Consider the following 22,994-nt stretch of genomic DNA (forward strand, 5'->3'; position numbering starts at 1 on the left):
CAACCCACGTTCTTGGTCTTGCCTATTTTCCCATTTAGCTGCCTTGTCTTCATCTTTCGGTTTGGTCTTTTGGCCTGTGGCTATTCTGTAAAGACCTTTACTTCTAAGTAAATCCACAATGTATGACCACCATTGGAAGTAGTTGGTGCTGTCAAGAATAACTTGGCATGGAATTTCCATTAAAAAAAAAAACTGAAGCTATAGATGCTGAAACTAAGTGTTTCAATGGAAAGATCTCGAAAAATTAGACTGTTTAAAAAAAAACGGTTCTGAAAACGACTTCCGGATGAAGAAGTTATGGCTTTTTGAAGAAAATTTGATGAAGTCGCCGACGAAGTGCGGGAATGTGTGGAAATGAAAAATCCGCCCCCACAAAATGGAGACTTGAACCCAAGACCTTTACTCTCATAAATTAGCTTTGCACCAAGTGAGCTATACAAAAAGTTTGAGAGAGAAAATTAGCTTTGCACCAAGTGAGCTATACAAAAAGTTTGAGAGAGAGAGAGAGAGAGAGAGAGATCATAAATTAGCTTTGCACCAAGTGAGCTATACAAAAATTTTGAGAGAGAGAGGGGGGGGGTTGATGCTTTGGGTTGCGTGCTTGCTTTGAGAAAGCTCTTTTTCCCTACAAAACAAAAAACACAAAACCCAACACGGACATAAAAAAAAAAAGCGAACCTTGCGGCTCGAAGTTAGCTTTAGTCGGAAACTAGATACATTCAAAAACGAACCTTGCGGCTCAAAGTTAGCGTTAGCCGAAAACTAAATATTTTCCTCAATTTTCTGATTTTCCGAGATCACACTAAGGCACAGCAGAAAAGAGAATACGCATGAGAAAAATCCTTCCTTTCTGTTTCTGATTTGCCCAGATGCTATAGAGTCGCAGGGCAAAGAGCATACGTAGAAATGAAAGGTATAGATCCGGTAATAAAAAAGGCTAAATAAACCGAAACCGAAATAAACAGAGGGAAGATGACTATAAACTGCAAATAAACACTATATACCTCTAGATCTTAAAAATGACGTGGCTAGGGCTACCGGAAACCTTTTCGTGTGAAACGAAAGGGGTTCCTCACTGGAACAGATGCTCCCAACACAACAGAGCAGTCCTCTCGGCCCGAAAGCAGTCAGAAACAGTAGATCTAGGAAACGGTTGTTGGATGCAGTTCTACCGGCTTCAGATTTGGATCACCAACGGACGCGGCCCTCAAATAGCTCTGATACCATGTAGGAATTTACAGGGTAAGTTCCTCAGACAGAACACCAAAGGACACGCTCACAAACAGATCGCAGATCAGTACACCATTATTTTTGACGTGGTTAAAACCATCAAAGAGGGAAACAGTCCACGGCCTAAACCAACGCAGCCACTTCAAGCAATTTATTAATAAAAGAATGAAAATTTACATAAGCTTCTCTCATAGACAGATTACCCTACAAATGACCCTCCATGCTCTTTAAATAGAGATCATGGACCAATCGGGTGTGAAGCCACGGATCAAGTGTCGGTAATACCGAGGAGAGAATGAACCGTCGGATCACTACATATCGTGACCGTCGGATTGTAAGTTACAAAATGTACATAGTAAAGAAACACACTTTACCTAACTCTATATCTAACTCTATACTAGACCAAGTTGTACTTAACTATTTCCTATGTGTCGGAATATCCTAACAATGACATGGGTGGGACTACTTGCAAATCTATTCCAAACACCAAAACTCCAGAGGCCATAGTTACATGATGTTATCTTATTTTATACTCATCGAATAAAGACAATAAATCTAAAGCATTCATGACATCAATAAGTGTCAAAATCACAATCATGCTTCTTTTGGAACCATGAATAATACTACTAGATATCCTTTCTAGTTGGATAATAATAATTTTTTTAAGAATAAACCAAAACAAATACAGATGAAAAACAGGTAATTAACACATAGCTTCAAATATGCAAAAACATCCACTAAAGAATCATAAGAACAAGGTTTGTAAGTAGTTTCATACGTAGTCTAGCTGCGAAACCAGTGAGAAGGGCCATGGATTGAGATCAACCATATTGTAGGGTGATAGTTGTTGTTCAAAGCCTCCTTCCTTTCTCATCATAGATATTCTTTGTTCTAAGAAGTTCTGGAACTTGCAACATCAAAAGTGGAACTTGTGACGATGGGTGAAGCTTCAAAACCCTCGCTAGGTTTATATGTGTGGAAGGATTTGGATGTGATTTTAGCATTATTGTCATGGTTGTAATGTATAAATTGAGTAAAAACTGTAGATTGTTGGTTGTTTTATTTTTGTTTGATCATCATTATTATGCAATGTAAAAGGGAAATAATTTTTTTTTAAGGAAGAATAGTTCCAAATCTCTCGAACAATGATATAATAGAGAAATTAATTTCAATAATTCAAAAAAATAAATCATATATTCAACTAATGTAAAAGGCCCATGTGAAAAAATTATAGTCAAATCATGATATAATGCAAAGTCAACTATTCAAAATTAAAATATGATAATAAATTATATAATATATAAGAATATTTTCCTTAAATTGATAATAATAATAATAAAAGGGACGAGGTTACGCCAGATATTAAATTTGGCATATGAGACACATTTGTTTGTGGGACAGGGACTCATGAAAATAAAATAAAGGTAGCTTCATGTCAAACCAGGCAGTAACTCAACCAAAAATTGATTCATACATATTCCTTCAGGTAGGTCTTCATTAAATACATGAGGGAGAGACTGTTCACTTCATCTCCTACTGACTGTTCATATTACTTATTTATCTATTTACATTATATTCACCCAATCATGAGGATTAAGTGTCAACATTCCCCCCCTTAATCTGAAGGGATGTTGGTGAGTCCAAGCATCATTCTGAATCGTTCAAGCTTTTCTCTTCCAAGTGCTTTGGTGAAGATGTCTGCAATTGCTCATTTGTGGAACAATGACGGAGATGGATTGTTTTGGCCTCAACATGATGTCGAATCAAATGATCTTTAGTATTGATGTGCTTCATTCGATCATGGAACTTTGGGTTCTTGGCCAAATTTATTGCAGAGGTATTGTCAATCATGAGTGGAGTTGATTGTACTTGTTTTACCTGCAAATCTTCAAGAATTTTCTTGAGCCACACAATTTCTTTTGTTGCTTTAGCTGCTGCCACGTATTCTGCTTCTGTTGTGGAATCTGCTAGAACTGATTGTTTGCGTGACCTCTAGGAGATAGCTCCTGATCCATGACTCATAGCATATCCTGAAGTAGATACCCCAGTTTCTTTGTCTCCATTGAAGTCTGAATCAGAGTATCCAATCAAGCTGAAGTCGTCCACCTGTGTATACTTGATTCCAAAGCCTTGAGTTTCATGTACCTTAGAACTCTTTTTGCAACAGACAAATGTCCCTCACAAGGCTTCTGCATAAACCTGGAGAGGATTCCAACAACAAACGAAATGTTTGGTCTGGTAGTAGTTAGGTAGTTGAGACTTCCTACAAGTTGTCTATACTTTGTTGCATCCTCAAATTCTATTCCTTCAATAGATGCGAGCTTTAAGTTTTGTTCCATTGGAGTAGTAAGAGGATTGCATTCTGTCATGCCAAACCTATTCAACAGATCTCCAATGTATTTCTTTTGAGAAAGAAATATGGACTTTGGATGTTGGGTTACTTCAATGCCAAGATAGTAATGAACATATCCAAAATCATTCATTTCAAAACTTTTCCCCAATTCCTTCTTTATGGATGCAATGTAGCTTTCATTGTTCCCTGACATCAAAATATCATCTACATATACCACAAGATACACAACTATTTTGCCAACTTTATTGACAAATAAAGTTGCATCATCAAGATCATAATGTTTGAAATTGAGTTTCAGAAGATGCTCAATTAGTTTTTCATACCAGGCTCACGATGCTTGTTTGAGGCCATACAAGGACTTCACAAGTTCGCATACTTTATGTTCATGTCCTTTCACAGCAAATCCTTCAGGCTGAGACATAAAAACATTTTCTTTTAGATCTCCATTTAAGAAAACCGTTTTTACATCCATTTGATGGACTTTCCAACCGTTTTGAGCTGCTAGTGCAAAGAGTGTCCGGATGGTCACCCATTTTGCTGTGGGGGCAAAAGTCTCCTCATAATCGATCCCTTCCTTTTGTGCAAAACCTTTTGCCACAAGTCTAGCTTTGTGCTTGTCAAGTGAGCCATTAGCTTTATACTTGTTCTTGTAGACCCACTTGCAGCCAATTGGTTTGGTTCCTAATGGAGGATCAACCAGCTTCCAAGTGTCGTTCTTTATGACGGCATCATACTCCTTTTCCATCGCTTCTTTCCATTCATCATGAGAAGCAGCTTCTTTGAAGGAAGTTGGTTCAAAATCTGTAGACAAGTTCAATTCACAATCATAAGAAACATCCATATCAACAGGTGAATTAGAGTCATCCACATCACCTCCATTTTCCCGATTGGAATTTCTAGTTCCTATCTTTCCAACCTCATCAGGATGAACACTTTCAAGTGTCTTTGTTAGCCACTTTGGGGGACCTTTCTCAGATGGTCCAGGCTACTCCATTGATTGAGTTGGGACTGAATCAAGATTGAGTCTCCCAATTCTGTCAATCACATCACTTAAAGCATCATCTGTTGTTGGAGTTTCATGCAGGGGAGAGTGTTCTTCAGAATAAGATTCCACATGTTGATCTAGTATAGGAATCCCCCCTTCAAGATGTGGAATCTGATTATTAAATTCTTGAAATGATTTTGCTTTCGAGAATCTATCCAAGCGATCAAGTTGTCGCTCAACAACATTGTCAGTTTTGGATGATTCAAGAAAAATTACATCTCTAGATACAACAAACTTCTTATTTACTTCATCATAGAGACAATATGATTTGGAGGTGTTTGAATACCCCAGGAAGATACACTTACGACTTCTAGCACCAAGTTTGTTTCTATGTACCTTTGGTATCAAGGCATAACAGGTGGAACCAAAGACCCTGAGATGCTTTACCAAAGGAACATGTCCATACCACATTTCATAAGGAGTCTTGCTTCTAATAGCATTAGATGGACATCTATTCTTTATATATGCAACACATAGAACAACATCAGCCCAAAACATTATCTTTATATTTTTGAAGAAAAGCATGGATCGTACCATATTTAAGATTGTCCTATTCATTCTTTCAGCTACACCATTCCGTTGGGGATTATAAGGTACAATTATTTGATGTTTGATCCCATGTTGGCGAAGATAGTTTTCGAATTCATTTGATATGTGTTCTTTTCCATTATCAGTGTGAATAGACCCAATATGAGATTGTGCATTATTTTCAATCGATTTATGAAAATTCTTGAATGTTTGAAAAGCGTTAGATTTGTTCTTCAGTAAATAAACCCAACACATTCTGGTGTAGTCATCAATAAATGTCATCATATATTTATTTCCATTTGCAGAAGGAACAAGAATTGGACCACATAAATCTGAATGAATGAGTTCAAGTTTTCTATGTGCTCTTGAATGTGAATCATGAAAAGACTGTTTGCTATGCTTTCCTAGAATACAAGCATCACATTGCTTAAATTTCCTAGGAATTGTAGGCAAACCAGCAACACCATTTTTCTTCAACAAGTGGAGGTTGTCATAGTTCAAATTTTGAAATCTAGCATGCCATAATAAACTTGATGGAAGTGTACCTTCTTCATGATGAGATTTGTATGAGAAATTTTGTGCATGAGCAGAGGTTCCTTGCAGCTTGAGAAGTCTTTCTTCTTCTATTCCCCTCATGACAAGTGAGTGGTCAGATGCTTTTCTTACCTCAAGCTTGCCATCAAACATATGAATGGAGTGACCTTTGTTGGCGGATGTGGACCAAGGACATCAAGTTTCTCTTGAGCTGTGGGAGATATAGAACATGATGCAGAAGAAAGTCTGGAAGACCAGGCAGTTTAAGCCTGATTGTGCCAAGCCCTGATGGCTTGATTTTTGATTGGTCTGAAAAGTATACTACTCCATCAACATTGTCAGTAAATTCTTCAAAAGAAATCTTTTCTATGAGTCATGTGGCAGGTTGCTCCTGAATCAAGCAACCAATCATTTTTCCAAGAAGCAAGTGAAGCACTAAATAAATCTTCATTTACTCCAATATTACATTGTGTCACAACATAGTGAGCGGATTCAGGTGCTTTACCTTTGTCTGTATCATCAGTTTTACCTTTCTGTTGGTTTCTTTGCTGCTCAATTTTTTCCCATGGTAGCTTGCATGTAGAGGCATCATGTGATCCATTTCTTTTGCAGTGAATGCAGTGCAAATCTACCTTTTCTCCTTGAGAATGTCTACCCCCCGCCTCTGAAATATCTTCCTCTTCCTCTTCGACCACCTCTTCCTCTTGAAGAATCTTGAGTAGGATGCTTTTCTTTATGAGCAAGGCACACAGCCTCTTCAGAAGATTCAAGGGCTATCTTCTTTCCAAAAGCTTTCTCTCTTTCAATGAATTTTTTCACAAGAGAGTCAAAGGTGATATATTTGAGATTTCCATTTGCTTGTAATGACTCAAGATAATTGGAGTAAGTAGGATAAAGTGCCTCAAGAAAAGCGATAAGAGGAATATCCAATTCAACCTTAGTGGATTTGATATCATGCAGTATAGACCTTACTTCAGTGCAAGAGCAAGAGGATCATTATTTTGCAATTCAAGGGTGAAGAGTTTAATCATGAGTTGAACAACTTCAACTGCAGAATGTGAGTCATAGAGTTCTTTCAAATTTTGTAAGGCTTCAAAGGCAATTGAAAATGATGAAATATGGCAACTCGCCTCTTCATTTACAGATGTTGTGATTAATGTATAAGATTTTCTATTCTTGTTTTCCCAAATGACGAGCTCTTTGTCTGAGGTAGGCTGTACTGGTTCATTGTCTTCGTCTCTAACACACACTACTTTCCGCAACTCATTGAAAATGAGGGTGTGTTTTATCATCCGAGACCATTCAGGATAGTTCTCCTTGCCAATGAGAACTATTCCCACCATGGATATGATTGAATGCATTCTATAAAAAAAAATTACTTCTGCTGATAGAAAAATACTTCTGCCAATATACAGTAAAACTGTACTTCTCGTGGTAATTTTTTTTTTTTTTTTTAAATTACAATTCAAAAGGGAATTCTCTCCGTATAGGGCTTTGTACTATCTTTGTCTGTAATGAAAATATAAAACATAGATCAGCTATGCATTCTCAAAAGATTTCAAATCTCTTCCTCATCATTTTTTCGCAACGTTCTTGAATTGTTTTACATGAAAAGCCAACAAAGCTATCTGAATTTGGTCTTCACCGATCTAATCTCAACGTATATACTATAAAACTTCAATACAATTCCATATAAAGTTTCCCATTAGTAAGCAAATGGGTTCTAATATAACGTTGGCATATACTTTGAAAGATTTTGGAATTATCAAACCTTATCAGAAGAAATTTCGGCGTAAATCACAATAAAAAAATCATTGCTTTATGTTGGAGACCGCAATTTCATAACTTTATGTTGGAGACCGCAATTTCACTCTGTGATATCTTTGACAATCCGAGCAGAATCAATCATTTTTCGATGGAATACTTGCTCCCTCGGTGACTTGGAGATGGGAACTGGCATGGGTTCCTTGCTGCATTACAGTCACAACTCTGCCAATTCTTTTATTGGCAACTCTATACATGACCTCAACACTATTGACGGCACCTCCACTTCTCAAATAGACTGAATCAGTGACATTGAGAGGGATGTTGTTACCAGCGACAACTTAGACAATGGCGATGATTCTAGTTCTATTGGTTCTGTGCACCAGTCCTATGGAAGTTCTTTGCATCTAGGCATAGTGCAACAGTGTGTAGGAGAGTAGATAGGCATGATGCCGAGGGGATATGGAGGGCAACAGTGCATAGGAGAGTAGAGATATGGGAAACAATGCATAGGGAGTGATCAACGTAGGGAACATGTTGAAAACATGATGCAAAGGAATGCTGCTACTAGGTGAGGCCATTCATTTAGGAAACGTTCAGGAATATGGCCACAAACAATGGAATTTGAATTTCAAACTTCAGAATATCTTCATGTACCGTGAATCCCAGTAGACTTGGCTCAAATAGCTGACAATTGCGCCTAAACAGAAGCACGCATAATCATAAATAATTTATTAGCATAAATCCAACTTCACTATCTGATAACTAAATGAATGTATCTCGTCAACGTTCGGGCCAATGTTTAGGCAATGTTCAGGAATAAAAATCCATATGACAGACCAGCGTACAACATACAGTAGCGATAGTGGAGGGGATAGAGAGCAGTAGGCAGTGGACAGAGAGTAGTAGGTAGAGGACAGAGAGTAGTAGGCAGATAGGAGTTACAACTATTTTGGGAGCTGGCTCTGATACCATGTCAGACCAGACAGTAACTCCTCAATCAAAAATTGATTCGTACATATTCCTTTAGGTAGGTCTTCATTAAATACATGAGGGAGAGACTGTTCACTTCATCTCTCGATGACTGTTCATATTAATTATTTATCTATTTACATTATATTCACCTAATCATGAGGATTAGGTGTCAACACTTCAAATATGTCCACCATTGACATGGCAAAGAACTCAATTTCAATAATTCAGAAAAATAAAGAATATTTAGGCTAATGTAAAACATTATAATAGAGGGAAAAAAATATACTTAAAGCCTTAAGTAATGCAAAGTAAATTTCATCGTAAAGTCTATGGAGGAAGCACATGAGCTTAACCATTAGGCCCACTCAGGTAATATCCACCTTACCATGTAATCAAGATACTTAATGTATTTTTCTCAATAGATGTAGATTCTATATTTGTTCAATATGAATTTTTAATTTTTCAATGTTGTAACATGTCTGTTATATGTTTTTACAATCCTATAGAGTATTAATAATAAAAATGTAGAGCAATAACAATGAATAATAAATGACTATTGGTATAGAATAAAGTATATCAGTAGTCGACAATAAATTCTTAGCAATAACACCTAGAAAATCATTTGATGGTGGTTTCTAGGATGTATAATTAGAGGACAAATTTATTGCAAAACAAAATATAATGAAACAACACACAAATAAACATCATAGTGAAAATAATTTGAAGGAGGTGTTTGGGTACTTTTGAGGCTACAATCATACAATCAAATAACCCTAAAGCAATGAATGGAGGAAAATAGATTAACACACAAGTATTATGGCCCCTATAAGATGTTATACAGGATTGGAAGTATGCCTTATAAATTGGAGTTTCCTCCATCTTCAAGTATAAATCTAACCTTCCATGTTTCATTCTTAAAGAAGGAAATTTATTACAAGATATTAGTTCAAACTATTTTTCCAAAATGTACTAAAGAAGGGAAAACCATAGTAGAAGTAGAAACAATCCTTGAAACAAGCATCAAGGAATTATCAAATCAAGTAATTACTAAGTACCTCTTCAAATGGAAGAATCTAACAGTGGAAGAGGTGATACATGAAGATGAGTTCTTCATTCAAAGATATTCACGGTGAATCATGTGTTGAGGAGAACACCTATTGAAGGGTAAGGAAAAGTTAATCCCCAGATAAAGCCCTAGATATTGAGTTATTACATTTCTATTTTTATATTGGTGTGGTTAGCAAGATCCTTTTATTGTCATTGTACATTTTGTCTTATGTATTCTAAGGTGATTTTGTTTTAGAAACCACATTATATAGAATATTTGATTTATTGTAAAAGGAGGTTTCCTCCTTGAAAAGACTTATCTTTCATTCTTCTATGTAATTGTCAAGGTGTGGAGATACTTCTCTTTCTATTTTTATTGGTTGTCTCTTAACATATAACCATCTAAAATCATTTGTGTCCATTAGGCAATGGTACCAAGTCCTATGTATGATTCGTTCTAAGTGTAACTATTTCCTCATCCAAGTCCAATCTACAAGATTCCTTATCTTGCATCTTTATTATCTTTTTCATAGTTATAGGATTATTGGTGTTAGAACATAAAGAATATATACATATAAAATCATATGGATTATAATTATCCCTATATAGTTTCCTTTTTTTCCAAGTGGACCTCCTCCAAGTTTCAGGTGGGGTTTGTTTCCACTCATTTGGACTCTCTAAACCTTCCACCTCATCAGGACCATCACAAATACTTTGTTCATTTTGTATTTAAACTTTATTGGTATTGGGTGGTAGTTGAACCCCTAGCTTCTTCTCATCCTCTTCTAGATGCACCATTATAGGAGAAGCTTCAACTTCTTTGAAAATAACATTTATGATATATAAGTAATTTTCATTGACGACATCCAAAATCTTGCACCCTTTCACACTGATGCAATAGCCGATGAATATATATTTCACAACCTTGTTATCTAACTTTGATTACCTCTTCTTAGGAACATAAATATATGCCTCACAACCAAAAACATGAATATGTTGAAGTGAATGTTTCTTTCCAATATAAACATGATCCTTAGGGGTATTATCCATAAGAGTTGATGTGAGAGACTTGTTAATCAAGTAACATGTAGTAGCAACCATTTATTTGCAAAACTTCTTCTCTAAGCCAGATCCATCAAGCACATTCCTAGCTCTCTCCATTAGTGTTCTATTCATGAATTTTGTAGCTCCATTTTGATAAGGGGTATATGGTGTTGTCTAGTGTCTTTCAACACCATTCTCCTTTGAGTTTCCATGAGCAACTAAGCTATCACTAGTGAGTTCATTTTTTTTCCCTCATCTCCTATAGGATTAAAGAAACCATGGCCTCATCAAGAACAAATGTCTTTATAGTACTCCGGATGGCCATTACTAAATTTGTCTCAGAAATCTAGAAAATAAAAAAAAGGATAATACAATGATCTTATTCATCCATATTCACTCCAATTGAGATCAGTTAGGTCGCAATAGTATTAATGCATTTAAGTTCTTGATTACATGAGCACCATCACCAATTCTCAAGGAAAACAATTTTTTCCATGGAAAAAGTTTATTAATCAATGATATAGCTTGAAACAAATGCCCCAAATTCTTCCAAATAGTTCTTTAGAAATGTTCAAAAGTTTTGGATCAATGAAATAAAGCTTGATAAGGCTTTCATCATTTCTCTATAACACAATCCACTCTTCATTTTTCCTACTAGTAGGTTTGGTTCTAGTTACTATAAGCCATAGATTTCAATCTATGAAGAGATCCTCCATTTTAATATTTCATGGATAAATGTTAGTGACATTAAACTTTCCCATTTCTAATCTAGATATGCTTGTCATTTCCCTCCAACAAGTTTTGTTCTTGCACAAGCTTCCACTCAAACCAAGTTTAGACAAAAAAAACCACATTCCTATCAACCTAGATCTTAGGTGATTGATATTTATACAAATGAATAGGAAGCAAACATGCAAAGAACACTTCCAACACTAATCAATGAGACAAAAATCTATATAAATTAAATAAATATTGTTGCAAGAATAAACAACATAAAAGCACACAACCATTGAATGAAAATTTCCTAGGAGAACCCCACACTCTAAGGTACACTCAATGTATTATTTAGCATCTAAATGGTTACAATACAAAATATCCATGCTCTTCATAAGAAAGTTCCATTGTATCATATAGATTATGAAGAAAATTCAACAACATAATAGTAAATTAAAACTTACACTCTATTTTTCTCCGACCCTAGTATTGAATAAATAAACATAACAAAAACATAAATATTTATGGTTTTCCAATTCTTCACGATGGAGACCACTAGCAAGTAATTGAGCAACTAAAATTAATTAGGATTCAAGCCTCCTAGTGATCAATATTTTCTCCTTACCACTAGCCAATAATTATTCATGCCACTATTTTTCATTTATTTTATACTATAACTTTACATTTATTCCTTGCTACATTACTAAACTACAAGTTGTATGATACATTTGTCCAAAAAAGAAGGCCCTATGGGCCTTGAAAGACAAAAAGCTTTTCAATGGATTGAATGACTTTTGCAAGCATCACATAAGGGAAATAAAACCATTTTATTCTGGTTACAATTTTTCTAGGTTTTTGAACCTAATCCACTTTGATGTATTGTTCATTTTAAATTTCCTTTCATTTCCTAGAATTTGTATTATGTGTCATTCATTGATGATTACTGTAGAAGGACATAGGTATATTTTCTTAGGACTAAATATGAGGCTTGTAGTTGGTTTAAAGAGTTTAAATATCTCTCGGAAAATCAGTAAGGTAGGAAGATCAAGTTGTTGAGTACTCATAATGGCAATGATTTTTATTCTACATATTTAGATAAGTTTTATTAGGAGAATGCAATGAAAGACATAAGCTAACTCATTATACCCTTAGTGGAATGGAGTTGTAGAGGAGATGCATATAACATTGATGGAGAGCTGTTAGCTAGGCTTAGGTAATTTTGTTTTTCTAGATTTAGGTATCAACATCATCCCTCTATTTATTTTTCTCTACATTTCTAATTCTTAGTTTTGGTTTAGGGTTGAACGAGGTATTTTATTTGCAAGGTGTTCAATTATGTAGAGAGTTCAAATCGTACTTGGTGGGAGGTACGAGTCGAGTGGGTTACAATTAGAATCATCCCCCTCTATTTGATATTCTTCTTGGTTGGGAGTGATTCTTATTTGGTTTCTGTCTCTCAACAATATATAGCTAGGAAAGGTCACATGGTCATAATGTTGGTTGGGCTAGAGCAGGAGAAAGGGGAAGTACAATGATAGGGTCTAGTGGTCCTCCATCTCGGGACACCCTACCCATTCTTTTAAGCTAGTGGGTCAAGCATGGAAGGAAGAGAAAGATTGTCATCATAATGCTTTAAAGTGGCAAAACAAGAGATGGAGAAGTTGGAGAAAGAGGTTCATACCAAAATCCAAAGCCTAACTAAACCCAAGGTTCATTGAGAGTTTGAGCGTTGAGTATTTGACCTAGTCCACTCTCGCACATGGGAAACCAAGTTATTTAAGATTATTAAAACATATTGAGTGGTTAATAACCTAATTGTGCAAGCCTTGAAGAAGAGTATGGTGGACACTACACTAGGAAGATATTGCACACAATTCAAACTTTTGAACAAAATTTTGAAGAAATGAGTAAGTGGATTTTGGAACTAAAATCTTAGTCACTTAGGCTTTGAGGGTGTAGCCAATAAAAAATAGGAAGTTAGGTTAGGTGAAACTTAGTCCATACTCATTCCAACCAGATTACTCTTGAGGGTGAAGAGTGGCTTTTCGCAATAGCTCAAGAACAAGAAAAAATGAAATAGAACTTTACGGATGTCCTGGTATGTGCCGGTAAAAGATCAACTTCAAACCCCCTTCACTTGATCTTTGGTTTGTGTACTATTAGCTTTATTTTTATGTTTATATGTTACTATATACAATCATATGCAACTAGTTATTTCAACACTTATTTTTTTGTAAATATGTTGATAAATAATATAAAAATATAATTAATAAGAATCATAATAAATTAGTGTGTGGTAAGTTTCCCTTAAAACATTCACCTAATAATAAAGTATTATAATTTTTTTTATCAATGATATAAACTGTCTATATATTTTTTAGATTATAATTTATATTCTCACAAAATTTTAATTAATTAATAATAAATCTTTTTACAGATTAAATAAACATAAATTACTACTCATTAAAATACAAATTATTATACATACATATATACATGCATTTCAATATAAATCTATTTGATTTTCAAATCTAAGAATATAATATTTTTCGATAAATAAAAAACCTAATTTAAACCCATTGAAAGTCATGTTTTAAGTTACAATATTTAAATGATATTATCATATTTGAAAACACAACCAGCCCTACCAACCATCAACGCTTAACTGCCTCCTCTTAAGTATGGTGTGAAGGGCTTCACAAAATTCTATATGTCAACGTCTTGTCCCCTCTCTTTCCAAAGCAGAATGCGTGACTTTCCCAATGTGGGTGCTGCGTGACTATGATGCGCGGGTAACCCTCTGCCTCTAGAACTTCGCCTAGACTATGATGTGCAGGTAGGCCTATGATGTGAATCTATCAATGGTATTGATTGGTATGCTTTAAAATTATGGATATCATTTCAATTTTTCACATAAATATAATTTTTCATATACTATAATTAAAATTACATGGATGAGATATAATTGTGTTTATGTTAAAAATGTGTATTTTAATTTAGTAGGATAAATGTAATGTCTTATGGTATAAATATTTTGATTAGGTCAAATTACATTAAAAAAATAAAAATAATAATAAACAAATTAAAAAAAAATTAATAATAATTATTAAAGAAAACAAAATAGAGATAAAATAGTCAATTCATGCTTTGTGGTCTCTTGGCTTTAGGTTTTGACAATCTATAGTTTTTCTCATAGTATCTTTATATAAGAATATATATATAATAACAAAAATAAAAAATTAATAATGAAAATAAAATATAGGTAAGTCCATGTTATTCTTATTACATAAAAATAAAAATAAAATAAAATTAAAAGCTGAAATTAAACTAGCTCAGTTCCATCTTAACTCCAGATCTACCAAGCCCTCAAAGGAATCAAATCTCTTTTCACTCTAAAAGAGGTGCCCATATGAGGAGATTTGATCCCTCTTGGTGCTTGGTAGATCTAGAGTTAAAATGTATCTAGATTGGTTATTAAAAATGTGAAAGCTGGCATAAATCAAATAAGAGTAATTAATAAAATATATATAATATTTGTTTTAATGTTAGTTAAGATAATTTATTAAAGATATAGAAAAAAATTAACTTGAAAATTAGTGGTTATGACAAATAATCTAGCTGAATCCTATGCACTTCTATAAAGCAATACATTGTCTCACTCTCTCAATCCCAGACATCTCAACATCATAGGTGATTCACTTATCACTATTAAACACTAGTAACTAGAAACCCATGCCAAGGATTTAAGAATGGACACAATCCTCAATAGAATTTGAACTTTGGATGATAATATGAATTGCCAATTTGAATGGTTGGTTCTGTTAGAGTCCTAATAATTATATTATATGAAAAATTATATTATATTGATGGCCTTATCAGCCTTTTATTTTAATGATGGCTAGAAATTTCCATTGCTCCTCTAACTTAGATTCATGCACAACCTATCTTCTCAAGCAATGAAGTAAATTTATCTTTGTTTTGCATTTGGTGTAATGTTTTTGTAGAATTGGTAGGCTTTACAGTTTGATTTGTGAGTATTTTTATACTCTTAGATGATAATCAGAGCCGATTACAAGCTCCTTGTTTTTTCTGTAAAGAGATCTGTTGTAATGCGATCAAAGCAAATATGGGTTAGAGACTAGACTATTTTTTTTTAATATTTTTTCGGGGTTTCTATGGTTCAGGTTGTCCCTCACCATCATATTGTAACCCTAGTTGCGGTTGTATTGGATTGTTTCTTGAGAAAACACGTTGCCCCATTTACTCTCTGAGTTTATCAACTCTCGTTCTCCCTGTACTGTAGTGGTTGAGAACTGAAAGCAGATCATTTATCTTTGATTAGGTCATGGTGAATCTCTCGATCTAAATATACTAGGAATGACGAGACGTTGGGTGTGTAGAATGAATACATGCAAACAGACCAGACGGCAGCTTCACTACATGGTTTTTGTTTAGGGGTTGTTTGGTGGCAACCCGTGTGAAAATAAAGTTGTGAGAGGAAGGAGGCCACTAAGAACACTTTCTGAGTTGCTCTATCATACCAGGTCCTTATTCATCATTGCAGTTAGTACTAGTGGTAGGGTCCTAGACACCTCTAACGATCATGGTTTTTCATGGCTGTAGGTTTTGAAACCCGTGTATTATTATTTTTATTATTCTTACGTAAATTAAAAATAAAAATAAAATTAATTAAAATTAATAATATTAAAATATTTTTTCCGTCAAAATAAAATAAAAATAATAAAAAATAACTTTAAAAAAAAATAATTTTATGGTATTTATTTATAGTATGAGAACCAATGATATTCATATGGAATATGGCTTATTTAAAGGTGGAAATTAAACCATTCTAGATCCATCTTAATTCCGGGTCTATCAAACTACCAGAGGGATCAAATCTTTTTTCACTCTAAAAGAGGTTTGTATATGAGGAGATTTGATCTTTCTAGACCCTTGGTAGATTCAAAGTTAAGCTGGTTATTAATAACTTGAAATGTGGATATAAATCAATTAAGAATCATCAATAAAATATATATAAATATATGTTAATTAATATAATTTATTAATGATATAGAGAATATTCTTTTTCCAAAAAGACATTAGTAATTTTATTATGATACCAAAATTACATTTATGGGAAGGAGTAGTCTTTTGCCTGAAAGAATAATTGGAGAAAAATTCACTTGGAAGTCAATGGTTATGACAAATAATCAGTTGAAGCCTATTCACTTCTATAAGGCATTATATTATCTCTCTCTCTTTATCCCACACATAGAAAATTCACTTGGAAGTTAATGGTTATGACAAATAATCTACCTGAAGCCTATTCACTTCTATAAGCATTATATTATCTCACTCTCTTTATCCCAGACATCTCAACATCATAGGTGATTCACTTATCACTATTAAACTGTTAGAATTCCAATAAAAGATCCTTGCAACTGGTAAGTTTAAGTAGCATCCTTATTGATTGCATTGTCAGTCTTATCTTTTAGCTATTGCTAGAAGCTTCCATTGCTCCTATAATTTAGGTTCATACACAACATATTTTCTCATGCAATGAAATAGTTATTTTTGTTCTGCATTTGGTGTGATCTCTTTGTAGAAGGATTGCTAGGCTTTACAGTTTGATCTGTGAGTATTTTTATACTCTTACATGGTATCAAAGCCAAGTTGCAAGCTCCTTGTTTTTTTTTTTAAATATCTATTCTAATTCAATCAAATTAGATCAAAGCTGGGTTGGAGACTAATTTTTTAGTTTTAAATATTTTTTTACGTGTCTCAGGTTCATGTTTGTTCCCTCACCATCATATTGTAACCCTAGCTGTGGTGGTATTGGGTTGTTTCTTGCTGAAACACGTTTCCCTATGCTGACTCTGAGTTTATCAGGAGGGATAACTCTAGTTCTTGTAGCGCAGTGGTTGAGGACCAAAAATAAGATTATTTATCTTTGATCAGGCCTCGGTGAAGCTCTCGATCTATATATACTTGGAATGACGAGGCTAGGTGTGTAGATTGAATACGTGCCAACAGACTAGATTGGGGCTTCACTAGATGATTTCTACTTGGGGGCTGTTTGGTGGCAACCCCTGTGAAAATAAAGGTGCTGAGAGGAAGGAGGCCACTGAGAGCACTTTTTGACCTGCTCTATCATATTAGGTCCCTATTCTTCATTGTAATTTGTAGTAGTGGTAGGGTCCGACACTCCTCTAACCATCATGGTTGCGTAGACTCAGTCAACTGATATTTTGTTTTGAATGGCCAATAAATTGATGCATGAGGAGCAATGGAAAGGGAGTTGAAATGCAAAAGCATTGCAGTTCTGTAGACCTGCCGAACCAAGCTTTGTTCAATCTTCTTAAGTGGCTATGAACAAAAGCTGTGATTGATTACCTACGCTGTTACATTGGGGGACCATTGGGTGCTCGAGCGACTTCGATGGGATTTCCATATGTTAAATGAAGGATACCAACTTCGGTAACGACTTTGATTCTAACAACGCTCTCTCCAATGCTCTCTACCTGCCACTTTTGGCGTGTCCCTATATAGCCCGCTGAATTTTGGTGCAGTATTTCTCCGTGTCAAGGCTTTCCATTGATGATGATGGAAGTTGGCAGTTTAGCAGCGATGTAATTGAATGGAAAATTTGTCTAGGATTTGGAAATTTTTAATTTCGCCATTTTTTAATTAAAAACTAACAAAAACATTTGATAATGTAAAAAACAATTTTTCCTAACTAGGGTCAAAATATATTTGGCAAAAGTTATTGGAAATTTTTTTGGGTGGGGGGGGAGAGATGTGGGGAAATTCTTTTGAGCAAGTTGCTTTTTTTTAATAATTCTAGGCATAATATTTAATTGTAGTTGTGCTAAGAGATAGGGTTTTGATATTAAGGTAAAATTAAAGATGATAGAGATGCTTACATTTTATAATTATTATATCTAGAGAAGGAAAATAAACAATTATTGCAATCTAAACAAATGCTAAATGAAAACCAATTGGTTTTTGCAAAAGAAGTTGAAAGGTTTTTCTATAAGAATAAACAAGATGAAGCTTTGGGGATGTTTGGGTTGCATGTTTCACACAAATTATTATTTCTTCTTGAAGAATCTAATGCTCCCAAACAAAGTTGGGATAAATTGGCCTCAGTATTTGGAAGTGTAAATAAATTACATGCATTAGAATTGGAAACAAAATTATCAACCTTGGCACTTGATGAACATGCCTCTATTGAGGAGTATCTTGCTTAATTCAAATCTTTGTTGTTCCAATTAAAAACACGTGGCAAGTAGAAAAAGGAAGTTGAATGTATTTTTTATGTTGTCAAAACTAAAGTGTCTTTTTCAGGTTTTTGCATCTTCTTTCTATGCAACAAGGTACACCCTTGGTGACTCATTCCAAATGTTTGCATCTTTTTTCTATGCAACAAGGGACACCCTTGGTGACATTCCAAATGCCCAACTTTGAGAAATTTTGTGATCATCTCATAATAGAACAATCTAAGCTCAAGAAGCAAGGTGTTCTCTCTATATCTTCAAATTAGTCTTTGGTGGCTCATAACTCGAAAGGTCAACATAAAACTTGGTCTCAAACAAATAAAAATTATACTCAAGCCCATGGGTCTCCCTACAAGCCTAAGAATAATACCAAGTCTCCATCTTAAACTTCCAAGAACAATGGATCCTCCTCCAAGACAAAAAAGAAACAGGGGAATTAGAAGACAAAAGCAAATGAAACATGTACCTTTCATGCCAAACCTGGGCATATTGAAGCAAAATGTTGGAGAAAATTAGACGTCTTAGATGATGCCATGAAGAAGCACAATATCCCAATAGGAAAAGGACGTGCTTTATTAGCCCAAGCCATACATAAATCTATAGATCATTGGATACTTGATTCAAGGGCATCACATCATATGACTCATCAAGATTTGCTTCCTTGTACATGCCATAACAACATTTCACAATTGCAGTTGGCAACTCTACACAACTTGAGGTTTTTGGGTCAAGTAATGTGTAGTTGAACAATGTGTGAATTAACAATGTGCTCCTAGTTCCTAAGATATCTACAAATTTATTCCCCTTCTATCAGATATATCATTCTAGTGATGGGAAAATGATGGACTTTTCTCCAAATCAAGTAGTTATTAGAGAACTACATGATCCAATAGTTGTCATTGCTATTGGACAGGCTAATCATGCCTCCAAATTATATCAGTTTGTCAGCTTTCAACCTTCCTCTAATTCTTCTTTTATAGCTCATGCAAATTCCTTGATTATGCTTTCGTATGAAATATTTGGCCATCTAAATTATAGATATTTGTAGTAGATGTTCACTCAACATTTGGTTTCATGTCTTCCAATTTTTTCTTGTACTGGTGTGGTGTGTGCAGGTTTTTCTCTTGGAAAACAATGCCAAGATCCCTTTCCCATGGCGGGATCCTTAAGGGAAATAACACCTCTTGAGTTGGTGGATAGTGATTTAATGACCTTTTTGGCTACTCCTTTTTCAGAGGCCAAATATGCATTAACCTTTTTTGATGATTTTTCATAGAACATGCTCAGAGTGAATGAAGTTGTCTTTCAGGGTTCATATTGAGTCCTCCTTCCTTCATCTCTCTCTTTATATATATATATATATATATATATATATATATATATAGATATAGATATATATATATATATATATACACACACACACTCTCTTTCGCGGGGGAGATTTTCCCTACGAGCTTTTCTATCTTTCTACACTTATGAGAGATTCTACATGGGTATCTAAGCAGACCTAGTTGCCATGGCCCATTCTTTGCTTTTATTTTTCTGTATTTTCTCCCTAAGTATCACTTATAGGGGGGGGGGGGTGTTAGAGTTTCAATAAAATACCCTTGGAACTGGTAAGCTTACATAGCATCCTTATCGGCTACGTTGTTAGTATTATCTTCTATATATCGCTAGACGCTTCCATTGCCTACATAAATTAGGTTCATGTACAACATATTTTCTCAAGCAATGAACTAATTTATCTTCATTCTTCATTTGGTGTGATCCCTTTGTAGAATAATTGTTAGGCTTTGTAGTCTGATTTGTGGGTATGTTTATGCTCTTACAGGTTCCATGCTCCAAGAAGTAATAATCACTTGGTCAAATCCAAAGCTAATTTGACGATCCAATTGAGAAAAAAGGGGAAATTTTTATTTAATGGGCAACATATCAGACAACCTATCCTATAGGCATATTACACCTCCATATGCCACCTGAGAAGGCATTGTCGGGGGCATGCAAGAGGAGTTAAATCAAAACAAAGGATGAAGAAGATCTTGTAGGCATACACCTATTTTCATTATGGTTTATGTTTGTGCCACCTTGAGATATAATCCTTATAGTCTCATCACACATAGTAGGGGTGGGATTAATAATTCATAGTCTATGGCTCAGGAATTATCAATGACTCAGATAGATAATGCCCTTGTGTAGTGAATCCAATTATGGTTCTTTCTATATTTAACAAGCTTTGATTAATTGAGGCCATGTATTTTGATGAACTCAGGACCAAAATAAAAAATCTTTGTTAACACAGGGAAAACTTGAGTGCATTGCAAGAAAAATTAGACGAAACCTCAAACATCTTTGGGTAGTTGAAGGCTTAATGGGCTTTGGTGGAAAAGTTTCGTTATTGGCTTACCTGCATCTCAAGCACAATGTTGACATGTTAGAAATTGTGGTCTTAAATCTTCTTAATTTAGGTCTCGATGACTCTCTTTGAATTGTTTTAAAGCTTATGTGGTTGAAGGGTGCTCCTCTTTCCTACTTTTAATGATTAGCCACCTATGGAGAATACTTACACCTCCCAATATCCATCATCCACTTTGTCTCCAACCCTTGAGTAACATATGTTCTTAAAACATGCAAGGCTTTGTCTCATTCTATAGTAAGGAACATTTTCTAAAGTATTTTCTCTACTAGTTCTAGGTTTAAATATGTATTTTTGGGTAAGCCTAGGGACTCTAAAAGCATGATAGTTCTGAATATCAAGTCTCTAAAGCAATCTAGATTTAGTGGAAATCACAATTTTGGAATTTTGGCTTTAAAGCATCATCCCTATGTACCTCATATGAATGCTATAACCACTACTCTTTTAGAAATAGATAATATTTCCTACTACTTGTAAAAATAGGAAAATCAAAATTACTTTGGTAGAATGTTGTTTAACATTCTTCTTGGTTGTTGCCACCATTGAAGGGAGTCCAAAAAGGAGTCTTACAGGTTTGTTTCTTAAAGCTTATACAAGATTTTCATCAAAATGCCAACCAATAAAACAAAAAAGTTCTTATAAATCGTCTAGAAGAATGATCATATATCTATTGATACAAAACTATCTTAAGCTATCACAAAAAAGTTATGATAATTGTTGTATGAAAACAAATATAACTAGGTCTTAGTCTAACCGGAGCTACTAGGCATGGAGATATTTTGAAGAGGAGGCTTACAAAATTTCCTTAATCTTCCAACAACCTCTATCCAATGTCAAACCAACTTTCAAGAGCACATCCTCTTCAATTTGATCCTTGTATACATATTGAAATACAATTTGAGAAAAGGAAGTATAAATATTTTTGTGCCTTTACAGAGGGTAAGAAGAGTATAGTTGAGCTGGAAAACACCCTCCATCCAATATATAACCACTTGGGAATCTCAAAGAACTTGAATGGATTGAAGACCTTTCTCTTTCAATAAAAGAAGGAGGTGAAGACTTGTCACCTAAATAAAGTTATTTGTGGAAGGACCCAACATAATGAACAAAGATAAAGAGTGAGAAAATTAATGTATCATCCCTTGGTATCCTCAATGGAGGGGGAACCTCAAACCACATCGTAAAAAAAAAAAACCTAATGTTGATTGAGATATATTTAGGCAGTTACACCTTGGTGAGAAGCGGGTAGATGGGCCTTATGAGGAACAAAATCAAAGAGAGGGGGAGAGTATGATATATTTTCTACAAAGGGACTGAAAACCAATTTTGAAGAGTCATTTCAATAGAGCTCCTTTGCTAAAGAAATGAAGATTTAAATGAAATAATTGGTTCATTAAGTTTACATTTTATCATTTGGATATCATTTTATTCTCATCCAACCTACAAAGATGTAAAGGAAATGAACCTTACTGCATGGACGTGCTTGATAGATTGAGTCTCTGCCATACCCATCATATTGTATTGTGAACAGGGTGAACGAGAAAATTACGAATCGTGCAACCTCGGTGAATAAAGGTCCCCAGGCTTAAAAGAATATTAACTGGACGGACTTAAGGTGGGTCTGCAGGGTTTGAAACCGTTCAACAAAAAATAAACTCCACAGGAGAAATAAATGAACCCAGAAAGGAAGAAGATCATACATGAGGTTATCTTATAAATGGTTTATATCTTATTTTATAGTCGTCGAACAGAGACAACAGATATACAGAGTCCACAACATCGACAAGAGTCGAACTCACGACCATGCATCTTTTGGAACCCTGAATACTACCACTAATAGCTTTTGCCATCGGATAATACAGATAAACCGGACAAAATACAGATAAAACACAGGTCATTAACAAATATACAAAAAACCAACGAAAGAATCATAAGACAAGCTCTGTAAGTAGTTTCACACGCAGAGTCTACCTGCGGAATCAGTGAAATCAGTGAGCATGCGTGTACGTAGTGAGTTGTTGTTCAAATCATCATAAATCTTCTCTGTTCTCCGAAATTATGGAACTTGCG

The sequence above is a fragment of the Pinus tabuliformis genome, chromosome 5_1 (assembly GCF_031772625.1).
Source record: "Pinus tabuliformis cultivar Carrire ecotype Pingquan chromosome 5_1, CPIR1, whole genome shotgun sequence".
NCBI lineage: Eukaryota > Viridiplantae > Streptophyta > Pinopsida > Pinales > Pinaceae > Pinus > Pinus tabuliformis.